Here is an 18,063-nt window from a genome sequence, read left to right on the forward strand (position 1 = left end):
GGCGGGCGACAAAAATCGCATCGTCTGGTCGTATAACCCTACAGTGCAGCAGTAGAAGCATTCGAACAGTTCCGTTGCATTAAGATTTCGATACATTTGCGATTTGGAAAGACTGCAGCTGTGAAAGACGCAGAATAGGAAAGGTGAGAAAATATAAGAGAAAGAGAGGGAGAGGGGGAGAGAGGAGAGAGAGAAATGAAGGAAAAACTAAGGGTGCCGCGTTTCGTCGGGAATCCACCAACGGGATTGGAACGATAGCGGGCGGGCCGCGCCATTTCTCGAAAACCGGAACAATACGTCGCGTAGACGCCTCCAGGGGCAGTGAGAAAAAGCTACGGGTGTTACTAGGAAAATATAGAACCCCATAAAGACCGGAACTGTGCCACGTCGGCGAAAAGACGCCGGTGACGATCGTGACTTCGAATTCCCTCTGTCTTGTTCCTCTCTTTCTCCAATTCACATGTGATATACAACTATGCTCTCCAACTTTGTCATCCAGAAATCTTTAATCTCTAAAATATAGATATTTTATTCTATTCGCGTAGACCCGACCTTAATTTCATCGAATTTAACGCGCACACTTCAAGTTATTAATTAATTTATTTCCTCTCTCTTTCACAGATATGGTAATCGCATTAAACGCGATATGAGCGGTGCTATGACCGTCACTGCAAATTATTCTAAACGAATAGCCTCTAGCTGTTGCCAGAGAGCTATGCTTTGAGCAGTGAACCGACACGACAAGCACGCGCGATATTCGATCGTGCAAAGTACGGAAGTGTGCCTCGTCGGCGTCGGTTCGAGTTGAAAGCGTTATGGTAACTAAATTTCCACGTGTATATCCTTTCGCACTTGAAGACCGTCTCATATCGTATCAGTTTCCAACGAGAATAGAACTTAAGCCGCCAAAATTCCTGAGATATCTGGCCAATTTTCGGCGATCGCCGAGGGCCAAAGGACACGTCGTCCTTTCCGGCACAGAACCGCGCCCGACGGTGCACAGAGCGGTCAGACGCATTGGCAGTTTAAGATAGTTAGACTGCCACATTGAAAGTAGCGGTAGTTTGAGATAGTTAGCGACCACGATGAATTTCCGCGCCGAGCCAGTGGCTATATAGACGTACATGGGAACGACAGTCCTCGGAGAGGAAAAGTTAGGAATGTTTGAGACATTTTCAGACAATCTGTGATTTATTGTTCAACTATAACACATGTGTCGACACACGATATAGAAATCTAAAAAAAATCAAATTAAATAAATGCGTATTAATTCAACTAATTTAATAGTAAATAGAGGCTCACACGATATAAATCATAAATAAAAGATTTTATTGTATAAATAAAAGAATAACATGAGTCTTTTCGAGATCTTATTGAGCGATGTTAATTTATCATGTGTATAATTCGTCTTAATACAATTTATTAACTAATAAATCTTGAGCTGGTTCCAAAAGGCTCATGTTATTCTATTATTTATTAATTCAACGTTACGTTTAGACAAAATTTCATGGTTTTCAAATCTAGAAATAAAAATCAATATAGGAAGAACGATTTTGCTGAAATATTAAAAAATTTAGGTAGATACAGATCTGAAAATAATATGTTGTACCATCAAAATAATTACATATAGGAAATTCAAGCATGATAAGCAATGTTGCAAAAAATTTTAACATTATAGCAATCAGTTTGAGTGTCCTACGTAATTATTTTGATAGTCGAACAAAATTATTTTCAGATCTGTATATATATCTAAAGTTAAATTTTTTAATACTTCAGGAAAGCTGGTCCCGGAAAAAATATTAAAAAATCAGAGAAAATGTTGAATATCATAAATTTAAAAGTCGCACAAACGACCAAAAAATTTTTGATCATAATTAATGATTCTAATTAGCGATCCATTCGCATTGACTGGACACACCGAATGGCTAAGTTATCGACCTAATCGCACTTTCAACATAATCCGTGCGCAACGGGAAACCTGCATCGTGCATAATTGAATGCGATACATCACACGAGGACGACATGATGCGTGGGCGGCAGTGCCGAAACATCGCTGCGGATATAGTTGGTAATAATCTATCGTCCGCATAGAATGGCATAGATCGTCGTGTCATGCGAGCTGTTTTCGCGATTATCTAGGGACACGCTTAGTTGCCTGAAAGGCGACAAGAAACCTGTATCGTCGTGTAATTGAATTCGATACAATGCGGCCTACTACGTTGGCCCGACTCGGAGCTGTCTTGCTCTCGCGTGCGACATACACCATCGCGGATTAATTTCGCCCGTTAATGAGAATTGATCGTTCACATATCTGCCGTGCGCAGTTACTATCCGACTTTTTTTATGTAAGAGAGACACGACTAGATTGCTCGAAATGCGATGGAAATATTGATATGTAGCAATATAATCATTTACGCATCGTATATCGTAACATATGTAATAAATTATCAACATTATTAAATTATTAAACATCGAATATCAAATATTAAATATTGTTGTAATTGTATCAATAATTAATTCAATAATTAAGAAATTAATACATTGTTATACCTAAATTTAATATTTTATCTAAAAAAATAATTCAATGACTATGAAGAGCAAAATTTATCTTTCTTGCCTTTTCTCCTTTTTTTAAGGACAGCAGATTCTGAATGTATTCAAGCTAAATATTCCACGTTTCAGAATTTTCCGACGCTCCTGCGTAATATTTTTAAATGCCGTCCTGTGCATAATTTATTCGGCTTGCTGGCTGCGAGCGCGCGTACGTGCAATTGTATAGCAAACTACCGGTTCTATTGGTGTGTCATGCAGAACTGTTTTCGAGGTTATCTGAAGTCATGCTGGTCGCGAATACAGATTTGCATCGAGCGTAATTGGATCCTATATACCGCTGCTTGCTAAGGCCAACAGGCTATCGGTGGCTAGCTATGGTCCGCAAACACGACCCAATCGAGCTATCACCACGACCTTCGATAGACTTAGATCGATACATATTACTACGTCCCACCTATCCGATCGCGAAGACCTAGATATGATTATATCCGTGAGAAAGATCCCGCACCGAGGAAAAAATGTTTGGTATTTGTGACTATAATTACATGGTAAAGTAATTATGGTTTGAAAAAAGCTCCATTTTTATGTTATTACTGCTGTAACGTTAGTAATAATAATCATACATGTTCTCTCAAACATGAAAAAATTATATTATAAATTATAACAATTTCGAATTATAAACGGTGAATAAAATGAACATTTTTATTTAGTAAATGCAATTGCAATTATAATGAATATAACTATTTTTTTCTAATTCACTTATTATTTTTGTGGTAATAATAACTAAAAATATGTTAAGAAAAAACTAAAGGTTTTCAAACAATGTGTGACTATTATTAATAACGTAATTGATTAAATTTGCATGATTAAAATAACTATAAATATGTATATAGTTAGCTCAAAAAGTGACTATAAATTACAGTTAAATTATAGATTGCAACCATTTTTTTTCTCTCAGTGTGTCTTAGCTAGATTCCGCTTTAATGGAAATAAAAAGATAAAACTATCAAACTCTAAAAAATTGAAGATGAAATATGCGTTTGTAGACTTTTCTTAAAAAGATGATCATTTTATCTCATGAAAATTTATCTATCTCCAAGCAGGATCATTAATAATTAGTGAACGCTAATACAAACGTAATGTAAACCTGGGATGTAAACGAACAGGAATCTGTTCATAGGATTACATAATAAAAGTTCAGAGAAGCGTCTCGTTGAAAGAAAGGGTCGATCGCAAATTATATGGAAAAATGAGCTCTTGCTCTTATTACTTATATATCTCTGTACCCACAAATGCGGTGCTTTTCGTGAGCAAGCAACTCGCCAGGCCAAGTATTTGTCAAGCTATGACGAGCAAAGATTATCCGTAAATATTTTCACGAGCGAATCTACTCTCTCTGAAGCGCTGCCCGGTTTCTATTAGCTACCGTTTCTTGGTTCATCGGTTCATCGGCTCGCTGAAATTGGAAATGGTCGTCGATGGTACTCTCTTAATTCTCGGATCTATCCTCCCTGACGAAGGAAGAATGAAACCGGTTATTTGCAACCTTCGTTCGACCGTGACGAAGGTACATATTCGCGCGGCTCGTCGATTTCCGATGATTCCCAGAACGAGGCAGCAACGGTCCGATTACGTGATTCACGGAAGCTAAGTAACAGGGCAAAGGCAATATGAACCCATTATTTCTTCTCTCCCGTTCCTTTATTCTCACTACGTCTTTTTCCGTTTTCTCTCGTCGCGAATTACGGAGTTGTCACTGGAGATTCCTTTCATTTTCGTAGGCTTTTGACTAAACTTGAAAATATTCTCCCATACATCAACGAGAGAGACTTCGTATTCCTCAGATCTACGAGCTGCAGCATGTTAATAGTAAAACTACAGAACTGACATTATATTATTGGCACTATATTATCGATTTAACGGAGAGAAGACGCCGGACGCTGATTTTCCACAGTAATTTGCTCGAATTACTGTCAACCATTTGTAAGCATACGATCGACTTCCGCTTTCGAAAAGTTTATTGGCGTAACCGAGAGGATGGCGAGCGTACTAGATTATGGATATAAAGTATTATGACGCCGCATTGATCGGCGAATCGTAAAATTTTACTTCGGCGCCAAACGCACCGAATCATATGTCTACGCTCGTAAAAAAAGTCGGCCGGTCGATCGACCGACTAAATAAAGTCTACGAAAATGGGCCTCGATATCTCCGTGTTTGGGAATAGTTTGTCGAATCGATTGGAACTAAAACTAACCTCCCGACGAGAACCGTCCGGGCGATTTTTGTCGCAGCAACAAGTTGCCGGGCGGAATCGTTCGCCCCGTCGCCACGCCAGGGAGAGAGAAGCAAGAAACGCATTATTGTAATGTCGTCGACGGGACGAGCGCCAGCTTTCATTCAATACTGACATCGAAAAGTCTGTATGAGCGAGCTAATGTCCCCTGTGAACAATTTTTTCGTAGAGCTATGCATAGAGAAGCGCGATATAAAATCAGTCGATCTGTCAGTCAGTAATAATATTCTGTATCCCACAAAAAGTCTATGCCATTTTCCTTGAAAAATCTAAATTAGTAATTTAATTTTTTAGGAAATTATGTATATATAAATATTTTTATATCAATTATTTTTATTATTTTTATTAACTATAAATTAAATTACTTTGTTTGAAATTTTTGGAAAGAATAATCATGTCTTTCGTCAGTACTGTCAGAAAATATACACACACTGTATATTTCCTGACAGTAATATTACGTAATTGACGTAATGTATATTGATAGCGCCTGAATTATATTTGATATCCCCCATTGAAAATATTCCGGACAAAAAAAGTCTGGTCTACTTTCCGTTGAAAAATTTAATTTTCTAAATTATCAATTTAGAAAGTTCTTTTTACATTATTATTTTCATGAAGCTTTTACCTATTTTTATTAACTTTTTAGTCTTAAACGACAATGTTTAAAATATATCTCTAGAATAAAAGCAATCATGTCTTTCGTCGGTATTGTCAGAAAATATACACATATATATTTCCTGATAGAGATATTACATAATGTATATTGATAGCCTGAATCTTGTACTTGATATCCCTCATTGAGAATATTCCTTTGAATGGATGTAGAGTAACGTATATACGGGTAACGTAAGCTACTGTCGACACGATGTATGCGACGCGGCGAGTACAATTGACCGAGTGGAATGCGAGCCGATCGAAGCCATTGACAACAATGTTTACGCACCGATTCCGATAATAATCTCAGTGAGTCTTCGTTAAACGAGGTCGCGTCATTCAGCAGCAAAAGGCGAAGGAGTGACGTCGTTTCTTGGCGCCATCAGCTCTCACGCTCGGTTTCTTCCGCGTGGCAAGCCGCAGCCTTGCTCGCCCCTTTCACTCTTTTTTTCGTGCAATATTCACGCTAAGTCCCGTTCAACTCCATTCATATCGGCGCGGTGCAACGCGACGATGCAGACGGCAGCAGGTGTTGCTGGCGTGGTAGATATAAATACAGATCGCACGCTCGTAGGTATTATACTGAAGGGCTCTTAACCTGTGGATTATGACCCACACCCATGGTCGACACGATCTTTTAATAGAGTAGAATTTCCTCCTACGCACCAGCCATCGTGATTCAGCATGTCGCGTCGGCCGGTTGACGTAATGAAAAATGCTGATCTAACTGACTCGTCTCGTGAGGCTAAAGGCCGCAGCACAGATTTCTGCATAAAGCATAGAGCATAGGTGAATCATAGCGTTTTCGAGTGCAGTGGGTTTGTACCCGACCCAGGTTAACTCATGTTTGACCCGAAAGTATCATGACTTCGTTCAAGAAATCAAAGTAAAGCATGTGACGTCATCGATCCGACCTAGGTCAGGTTAAAACCCACACTGTTAAATCGATAGTGTGAAATTTAACCTAATGTGAGTCGTCACTGCTCCTACTAAATATATCGTTATTTTTTACTAAAATAATAATTAAATTTGACACTATATAATGTTAAATTGATACTGTATAGTGTCAAATATAACCATTGTTTTAGTAAAAAATAACGTATTATTGAGTAGGAACAGTGGCCACTCACATTAAGTTAATTTAACCTTATAAAATTTAACAGTGCACTGCACTCGAAAACGCTATCAGAATCTTTCCTTTCTTCCTATTTCATGGAAAAGAAGAGTTTCGATTGATTGATTTTGTTATTCACTACACATTAAGGCGCCTCCAGACGATATGGCCAACTTTATACGCCAACTTTGCACACATTCATTAAATATTGACTACATTCAATAATTATGTATATCACGTATGTGTATGATATTTGCTAATAATAATAAAAAGAGCTCTCAATGAACAATATTAATATAAAACTCAGGCAAATAAAAACACAGTTATTATTTGTGTGTGATTGTACAAAATTCTTTTCTTCTTTAATTCAAACAAGTCAAGAACAAAAAATCAACGTTTCGGTTGTTATTTGCAACCATCTTCAGGATAAAATACTCTTAAAATCCGCAATCAATATTTAACACACATTTTTATATTGATTGTGGATTTTAACACAAATAATAACTGTGTTCTAGCTCTTATTTGCCTGAGTTTTATATTAATAATATTTGCTAATGTGTGTTGGCATACGTGCAAAAAATCTGTGCTGCAGCCTTAATTCGCAATTCTTCAGAGTTGAATCCAGTACAAATCAAAAAAGAACTGTAGATCGTTGATGTTTTAGAATTAAAAGATGTTAAGAATAAGAATAGATATCCAATACCGATATTAGCGCAAATTATTAAAAAATCCTAGAATCTAAGAGATCGAATGCAATTTTTATGCTTTTGATGTATTAAATTGCTAATTTAGAAATATAATATTTCGAGAACTTAATATTTCAAAAAAGGTATTGGAAATTTGCGCGGTAATTTATGCACAAATCATTTAACGTATAACAAATTTAATAATTAATAATAATGAATAATAATAACTTACATCATTAGCAAACAAATAATACAAAGATTAAATTATTTGCTTGCTAACGATTTACCCAATTATTAAATTTGTTATACATTGAAAGATTTGAGTACGAATCACGCAGACTCAATTTTATTGACTTATTTTATCTTTTTCTTGTCATTTTTTAAATACTGGATATTTTTTAGTCCTCTTTCTCCATCCATTTTTATTTAATGCCTACTATATTGCTAATATCTATTAAATCTACTATATTATACTTATCAGTGACAATTTTAACCTTTAACCTTTAAGTATTGTGAATAAATAGTTTGTAACTGTTTAAAGATGATGAGTTGATACATGGCATGCTCAGAATATTTAAAAAAAATTTATTTTAGTTATATTTTTTTTACTAGTAGGTATATTATGTTATAGTAAAATTTATATTAGAGTTACCCTTATAGATCTATGTATATGAAGATGCCTTTCCGAGTCAAACACTGGTAGTTCATGTGTAAATGAATTTATTCGTTAATTTCGATACCAAACGTTTCGATCCTCACTTCGGATCCTTATCAATGTATACAATTCGACATCATTGTTCTTCCCGGATGAATTCTCTAATCTCAACATTACCATCGTTCCGGGAAGAACAATGATATATTGTCGAATTGTATAGATTGATAAGAATCCAAAGTGAGGATCGAAACGTTTGGTAACGAAATTAAAGAATAAATTCATTTACACACGAACTACCAGTGTTTGACTCGGAAAGGCATCTTCATATATATAGATTTATTCAACTGAGTCTAATTATACCATCTATATATATATTTACCCTTGTAGGTAGAGGTATTTAAAAATGTTGAACTTTACTTCTGGGCCTCTAGGCAAGTCTTTAATTTTCCTTTTCCAAGGTTTTAAAGAAAAGTATACCTGAAGTGCTGTGGCAATGCAACTTACCTACTTAAAGTAACTGAAAATGTTTCTGCGCGCTTCACCGAGTGGTTTAATCGACTAAAACGTACTGATTAGACTGAATCGAGGACAAAAGATGATTAAGATTTGCCTGCGACTAGACAGAAAACGACTAAGAATTCTGGGGACCGCTTGGGACTGTGCTGGTAGATAAAAAAGTTCAAAGCTCTGTCTAACTGGAATCACGTCATTGACCGAAGAGAGAAGCCATGCTGCCGCTTCTGCCATGACGCATTCATGGTGTATGCACGCGTGTGCGTGCATATGTCCCACGCGAGTGTGTGAGAGTACTTCATGACGCAGACGTCGCGCCGGATTGTATGGTTCCCTCGCCTAAGCGGGGGCGAAGTAAGTAATGAGAAAGAGCCAGCATGTGGATAGATATACCACGTGCAAAGTAACTCCACAACGTATATTTTTACACCTTCTAAAAAGGTTACTCAGCTGAAACCGCGTACAGTGAGAGTAATGCATATAAAATGTTTTAACTCTAATCAGTACTTTGGGTCCAGTAAACTCAAACATTTCCTTCTATTACGTTGTGGAAAATTGTTTATAACAACTGGTTTTACAACCTCACATAATTTTAAGTCATAATTTTTGAATTTTGATCTTCTAAATGAAAAAAAAAATCATTTAATTACGTTAATTTTAAACAAAGAATTATTAACATTAGTTAATATTAATCTAAAATTCAAGATTTCCAGCTAAGGAAATTTCGAACTAAATACCGATTAGAGTTAACATTAAATTAATTTCGTTTCGACAAAATAACTCATTTCCTCTTCTACACTTTTCATTTTACATGAGGAACGAGGAAAAATATAAGCCCCTATATAGATAACAGTTTCTAAATAGTTCATTCTAATGATTCATATCACGATGATTCATAGAAATAAATCCGCGGCAGAGTGGAGGCTGTTTGTCCGCAGCTCGCGTTTACAATCGAATTACGAGCGAATGTAACAAGGACAATGCATCCCTTCTTATTTTGCGTGGATCGTTAAATCGTAACGGCTTTCCGCACTGTCACGACGTTAACGGCTAAATTTACACGACGGTATTGGATTACCGTGTTAATTAATGACGCTGTAAAAAAATGCGCAGTGCAGCAACGCCGACATTTGCTCCGGTAATTCGCTTTTACTCGCTCTATTATCCACGATTTATTAAGTGCCCGGACGTGTCGCGTATCAAATTTTTACGCGTGTTTATAATGCCGATAATTAAAATTCGAAGTACCGGATCAAAAGACTGTGATATTGCCATTCTTGTTGTGCGAAAGTTTATCGGCTCGTAAGTTCGACGAATGGCAACGCGCGACTTTGCGATCGCCATGAATTCCGGATAGGTGTAGGAAAAAAAATGTAGGCTAATGAGAGTTAGACGCCGTTTCGCAACTTTCCGTTCGTGCAATTTAATTACGGCCACGTGGAAGAAATTAATGAAGTAAATAACCGCCGGTTTCATACATTATTCAGCCGAGTTAGAAACATCTCGCACGCCCGATTTACGAACTTTTCTGCCCTTCCTTTCCTCCCGTTCCCACCCAGAAAAGTTCTCACGACTACATACATCGTTGAACTCGGCGATCGGTTTACCACCTGGACGAGACGCCATGCACCGACCACCCACGCAAATCGCTCCGAAATTTCGAGTGCACAGGAAGAAAACACGAAACTCCATTCGGTATTCTCAAACTTTCGATTGTCCGCGAGAGTACGAAATTGTCCAAGATGAGATGAGTTCTTATCAAGATGAGTTGAGTTTAATATTATATATATATACATTTCTTCATCCTTCCGTCTTTTCAACGCTCTGATAACATTTTCGACTGAAAATACAAATTCAACACTGATGCAATTAAGTGTAAATCAATTTACATATTTTTAGTGTTAATAAGTAAATTAATCTTTTTAAAGTTATGAAGGTTATTGTGACAATGAAAAATATGTAATTAAAAAGGTTAAATTATTTATTAACGCTGAAAGTATGTGAATTAATCTGTTATGTATTAGAAAGCGCCTTAAGGATCGGTCAAAGTTGAAAGTTTCGAATAATATAATATTCTAAGTTCATGAATTTAATTAATCTCAAATGTGACTGTGCGCCGAAATGTTCGGAAATTAAGACACCATCAATCTGAGATGCTAATAATCGCGAGCCGAAACGTTCCGACAATCGCGAATATATATAATCCCCCCTTATTTCAAATAAGAAACTTTTATTGCGAAAAATATTACCTCAGCCAGAATTCGAACCTGGGACCTCTCGACTTTCCGGGGCGAGTGTCTTAGGCTGGTATTCACAGTCAGATCTTATATTCAAGACGTCTTAAATACAGTCTTAAGAAGTCATGAACCAATCAGAGAGCTGTATTAGCGTCTTAAGACATTACTTAAGGCAGTCTTGAAATAAGAACGGACTATGAATATCGCTTTTAGCCAGCTCCACCATTGAGGCTTCGGAAATATTCTTCGCAATAACTGACATATATAGTAAATTAATCTGCACTCATAGTTTTCCACTGGAAAAACTAGTGCAATACTGATGCAATTAAGTGTAAATCAGCTTACATATTTTCAGTTAATAAATAATTTATTGTTTCTAAGATTACTCTCTAAATCTGAATCAGTGGATAATCACTGATATCAGTGCCAAGTATGCCACTATTCACTAATCACCCAGTGACGTATTTGGCACTGGATAATCAGTGAAGTTCAATTAAAAAAGAAAGAAGGTTTGAGCATTATATATTCTAATATTGATATTTATATGTTAATTTCAATCTTCTAATATTATATTCATTGAATTTATGCACTAAAATAAGATTAATTAGATCACATAATAAAAGTTAGCTAGATTAGGAATTTCACATTTCACTCACTGATTACCAGTAGCATACTTGGCACTGATATCAGTGATTATCCACTGGTCCCGATTTAGAGAGTACGAAGTTTTCGTGACAATGAAGGATATAATGAAGAATTAAAAGGTTAAATTATTTATTAATACTGAAAATATGTGAATCAATTTGCATTCAATTGCATTCAGTGTGCGCCACTATTGCACTAATTTCCCCAGTGGAAAACACTATGAATCTTTCCGACTTTCATTTTCCTTTTCTCAAATCATCCGTGTCAAGAGGTAAGCTGAGGGCATTACGGTGTACAAATTTGGGGCATTACTGGGCATTACTGGACATTATTTGGAGAATTGTGTATTATAATAAACGGTATGAAGTTACGCATTACTAGGGCATTAATGGGCATTACTAGGGCATTACTAGGGCATTACTAGGGCATTACTGGGCATTAGTGGACATTAATGTACACAATTTTGGTCAGCGGTTTACTCCTTGGAGTCCGTGTTTTTAAAAAAAATTTATTACCACTCAATTTACTGTTACTGAATTTTCTCAATTTACTATTACAATAGTACTCGACATAATTAATGAATTGATTAATGAATAATGAAATTGCATTGATTAATGAATAAAATCAAATATATAAATAAGAGACAAACATGGAAAATTGGCGAAACGAACAGATTTAACCACTTTGATGCAAAAAATTGGATTTGCAATCATCGCTGATTTCATGTTAGATATGGAAGGTTTAAATGACGTTGAAGTGAACAAGTATCGCTGAGTGGGCAGGTCCACCGATCATGTCGAACCATGAATCTGATGCGGAAAAAAAAATCGAGCGACGTGACGTATGACAGAAGTGTCACTCGAAAACATAATCGATTTTTCTACAGCTCTCTAAAAAATTGTGCAAGCGACAGTTCTAATAATGAAGTTGGAGTAAAATTTTGAAAATATTTATAACATATAAGTTGCAAGAATACAAAAAAAATAGCGATAAACAGATTAAGATACATACGGATTTCATCTTCCCGTGCTATTTTAGTAATAAAATAATGTATTCGATCTTTTTGAACTTTAATCCCTTTTTGAAGACTTATTGTATTCCATCGTTATTTTATTCATCGTTAAAATTAAAATTTGATATATGCAGAGAGAATGTCAAAAAAATATATCACCATACCTGACATTCCCGACGATTTTGACAGTAACATTTATGAACGCTTTTTATCTCGCTAGAAAAATCATCAACGCCATTGTATTAAACGTCGATCACATTGTTAGTTTAATTCAATGACTCACGTAAAAACTTTTTGCTTTCGTCACATTTTTAGTATTAAAAATTGGCGACAAAAATAGTACGCAGCGTGAAAAAGAAGCAAAAACGCCAAGTGGGAAAATCAAGAAGACTTATAATTAGTTATCGCGAACGATCCTCTCAATATTGCAAATCAAAATGTGTAATAATGCCTTTATGTGTGTAATTTAATTGTCCATGTAAAAAGAACTACATTATATTAATTTAATATTTAATTATGTAAATCTATTTTTATATGCACGGAAGGAACAATTTTGTTGAAGCACATTGTTAGATATCAATGAAGCAATGACAGTCTCTTGAGTTAAATATTTTATTTTTAATAGCAACTTGATGTGTGTCAAAGCGAAAATCGATCCATTCTGTGGTTGGTTTCGAAGTAAATAACGTCTATATTAAGTATTCGTTAGAAAATAAAAAATTAAATTTGAGTCTCTCCCTCTCTTTCTCTCTCTTTCTTAAATTTAATAATATCTTTTAGTTAAACGATTCAACTCAAAATATTATTAAATTTGAATTTATACATTATTTTATTAACAATATATTGGAAACAGAGTAGTGACTTAAAAATAATAAAAAATAAAAATAATTCAAATTAGATATAATTTGAGATCACAAATTCAGCATTGTATTTAAATATTTAGCTACATATAAAAAAGAAATTAATAATAAAACAATCTAATTGGAACAATGCTAAAACTTTTTGCAGCTTTACTTATCAAATTTGAATTTTCTTTCTAATTATTTTGATGGCATATAACAAAATTATTTTCAGATCTGTATCTACCTAAATTTTTAAATACTTGAGCAAAATTGTTCTTTCCGTGTAAAAACTATTTAGTCAAACATTTACGGTTGCTTATCATATTTGAATTTTCTTTCTAATTATTTTGATGGCATACAACAAAATTATTTTCAGATCTGTATCTACCTAAATTTTTAAATACTTGAGCAAAATTGTTCTTTCCGTGTAAAGACTATTTAGTCAAACATTTACAGTGACTGCAGCTTCAAGAAGAATAACAGTGCACAAATAATCACAATAATCTTAATAGCCATGAGCTTTTAATTTTTTATTCTTTACGACAAGAGAATATTCTCTTTCTTCTCTTCTCTCAAAAGATTACAAGACCTTTCCAGCTCGATAAATATAAAACAAGCATTCTAAATTTTTAGATATTTGAGCAAAATCGTTCTTTCTGTGCAGTATATGTTACTTTTACATGATAAAAGTAAATAAAATGTATAAATATGACGGCTCTAAGAGTAAATCTAATAGTAAAAAGATTAAAAAACGTCAAAAAGAACCAACGCGGATATTGGCGCGTTGAATTTAAATTGAAGGTGCAACATTATAATTACTAATTGTAATAAATTCAAATTGTGCACCAATATCTACATCGGATGTTTTCGACGTTTATGAATTTTTTCACTTTTACACGGAAAACTAAACAACACACAAGTCACGTATTACACACTTTGCTGCGAGATTCTTAACGACAGGCAATCGGCTGCATTTCATGATACCATGGAGCACGTTTCACAATCATCGTGCGGTTGCAACGAGCGTTCGCTGCATTGAAATTTCCCGTCGGGCCGCACTCGGTATTATTGTGCTGCACGTTCGTTCATTTGAACGCAACTCTCGCGCGCGCGGTCGTTCCTGCGTGACGGTTCAAGGACACGCGAGTCGTGGCGCATATTCGCGACGTGACGTCGTCGCGCCGCGTCGCGTCGCGTCGATTCAATCGACGTCTAGGAAGGACGCACAACCGGTGTAGCGGTGTGAGACACTTTACCTGGGACAAGTCGGAGTCGTCGCGTATCTTGGCGTCCATGGTCACCTGGCTAGCGTGGATCTTCGCGACGGCGAGCGCCGCGGCGAACAGGAATGCTAGCATCGTTCCTCGTAGCTGCTCCCTCGGGATAGACACACGAGACAATTTCACCAAAAATCACTCGCGAATCAACGTTCACCACGCGGACGATCCTTCGGATGATCTATCGCCGATGGATCATCGAAAGTATACGAGAACGAGGAGTCAACTAACCGCGCCACTAATTACCCGCGTTTCACGAGGCCGCTTGAAAACGTTCGCGAACCGGAAGTTCTCCACGGACGGACACCGTAATCGAACTGAAGATTAATTTCTTCGCACACGATAATTACACGGAGTGTCGATTGATGAGCGAGCGCGAGATCGCGCGATCGTCTCTCTCTCTCTCTCTCTCTCTCTCTCTTTCTCTCTATTTAGTTTTCTTTCTCTCGATCTCTTTCTTGCGCGCCGCCCTCTTTCCGCTCGACGTGTCAACGATACGGAGGATAGCGCGGTACTGCGCCCTCTCCATGCCTGGACCCCTCTTACACCCCACCACCCGCGTCGGAACGAGTCTTCGGCATGGCCTGCCCGCAGCCGAGTTACCCCCTCCAGTCGCGCACCCCTCCCGCGCGCGCGACCGCCGAGGGAACGCACGTGACGTCACCCGCCTTTTCCTATTCCGCGATCGCGCCGCGCTCGTGGATCATAACACTTTAATTCGACCTGATACAACTGCTCCGATTTTCGTGGAGATAAAATTCCGAACGGAAATTGAATATCAAACAGGTTGCGTTCGGTAATGGGCGTACATTTGGCGTACGTGACGATGGCGCGTGTCGAAAACAGATATGATCTCTCTTTAACAAGAATAGAAACATAAATAGCTGTTTCAAAAAAATTATTTGTTTTTCAAAAATGCAAATTGCCTCGATGGTCTAATGGCTTAGGACGCTCGTGCAGAATACAAGAGATCTGGGTTTAAGTCCCGACCGAAGTCATATTTTTCGCAATAAATTTATTAACAGTTTCAACATATTAACATCTTTATAATATGGTACTTGGTAGCATCAAATTATTAAATTGCTTGTCAATTTAATTCGCGATTACTAGAGTAGTTTTAATTGCGTTTATAGTCCGGAAAAACAATTCGGCGCGCAGTTTGAAAAGACTACAATATGCAAGTACATATATAGTGTATATTAGTAATTCCAGATTGAATTATTTAAAGCAATGAAGATCCAGCTTCGACCGTAATAGGCATTCTAAATTTCTAGTAAAAATGCAAATATTGTATATCTCGCTCAGTTAATTTTAAATGGAGTTCATTTTAGTAAACTCTCTTTGGAAATGCTGAGGGTAACCACTAATTGAAATATTGTGTGCGTCCTACAGATTACATGATTTTATTTGATTTCATATAATTATAAATAATTTTTTTCACTACATATGAAGCCATTTGATAAAATATATGATTTTATTTAATATTATACAACGATTTCTTGTGGTTACACAATTATCGGATTATACATAGAGATTACATGAATTTTATAATGATTTCGAGGATTCTCTTCCACGATTACATTAAGTGGTTATCCGCTCAGATACAAATTAGTAAAATGTTCAGCATTATAAAATATCTTTGATTATAGGAAATCATAATTAATAATCGTCTAATTAAATTTTTCCAACTTTAAATAAAAAATATTATCAGAGTTGCCACAAATTCCTCGTCCTAAAATTCTATAACTTCTTCTTGATTCCCAGAACAAAATTTCATATAATTTTTCATGACTTTTAATAATATTTTCATGTTTTTTTTCGTCTTGATTTGGAAACCATTCAGTATTTTGTTGAGAAATTAATTTGACATAGTAATATAAATTACTATTATTAATGTTGCTGACACTGCTTGCATTTTATTGTTAAGTTGTATTCCAAAACTGCGTAGGATATTTTAAAATCAAAAATTTTCCCTGATTTCCAGCTTTGTGGTAACCCTAATATTAGCAAAATGTTCAACGGTTAAAATCTTGTTTGCTGCGGAAAATTATAATTAATAGTAGTCTAAATAAATTTTTTCAACTTTTAATTTAAAAAAGTACTTGTACCCTTATCGCTAAATAAATTTTATTTTCATGCTAATTTCAAATCGACTATAAAAAGAAAAAAATAGGCTAAATAGTAAGAGACGTTGTACTTAAAGTTCTTAATTAGAATTCTTGAATGTAATTTAATATGGTTCATTGTTCGAACCGATGATAGTCGAATTAAGTCTCTCGCAATCGTTGATGGGAACAGTTTTTTTCGCAGTACCGGCAGTAAAGATAATGTGGCTACATTCTTTAGTCTAGACCAGTTAAATAAGTGAATTGAATTACGTTTTTCAGAGCGTAAGCTGAGTTGTAAGCCCTATAACTTACAATTTAAAGAGATACCGCTACAAAATGGTTAGCTATATTGTGCTCTATGTTCTTGAATAAAGTTCACACTATTTATGCTTTCAAGTAAATTCTGTGCGTAACATAAACGACATAAATAAATATACTCTATAAAAACAAAAGCCAGGACGCATAAAGTACCAGATCATTAAAAGTTCAGGAGTATAATAAATTCTAAGATGACTCGCGTTCTCTGAAAGTAGACTTATCGTGGAGTTATTAATTTACGATTTAATGTGGCTAACTATAGGTTCGTTATATTGTCTTATATCGCGAAATGAAAGAGAGAGAGAGAGAGAGAGAGAAAAAGATGCGCGATTGAATTCGGAGCGATATAATTGCCAACTTCAACAGAAGTTTATGGGGTATTTGCTAAGTGGAGTGGACTTGGACCAATTCTCGAAACCACTTGAGGCACAGTGCGGATTAAGGAAAGATCCTGATCACGAATATAAACGCGAAGGTTCGCCTGGAACTTCCGTATTGTCTCGTACTCTCCGCTTGTACAAACGGACTCACGTTAAGTTCATTCCAATCCTCTTCGGTAATTAGAGCAACCCAAATACGCCTCCTTTGCCTCTTCGACTGACTTAGACTACAACACGTGTATTTTACCAGTGGCACATTGTTCAAAATATATTTTGGAGATGCGACGTCACACCACTCGGTGATACAGTTTTTAACAAATTTCATCGACGATGCAGAATTAATCGATTAGAAATATAGTATATTCCTGCCTGGGGTTTGGCAAATGTTTGTCTAACGAATAACAGTTTGTTTGTACGAGGGAGGATATTTAGTTATTAATATGTAAACATTACCCTTGGCACTCGCGTTACGATGAGAATAATATAGTAATGAAAATGCCATGGAAAATAGATCGGATTATACTTTTGGCGAAGCGGAAATATCAATTCTTCGTCGCAACGAGTTTGCCCTAGAAATTCAGATGGCACTTGTTCCGCGCGTATAAACGCGCAATGATCCCCGAACGCAAATAGGAATTCTAACATCGCGATTTACGTATTCCGTAATCGAACGATCGTGTAATTTCAAGCGCCAAGGTTGGAAAAGCTTGTAGTGTACGAGGCCTCGAAGTCCCTGAGGGCGTCGACCCTCAATTACGATTCTCACACCCTTC

This window comes from Trachymyrmex cornetzi, unplaced genomic scaffold, assembly GCF_001594075.2.
Source record: "Trachymyrmex cornetzi isolate Tcor2-1 unplaced genomic scaffold, Tcor1.1 scaffold222, whole genome shotgun sequence".
In the NCBI taxonomy this organism is placed as follows: domain Eukaryota; kingdom Metazoa; phylum Arthropoda; class Insecta; order Hymenoptera; family Formicidae; genus Trachymyrmex; species Trachymyrmex cornetzi.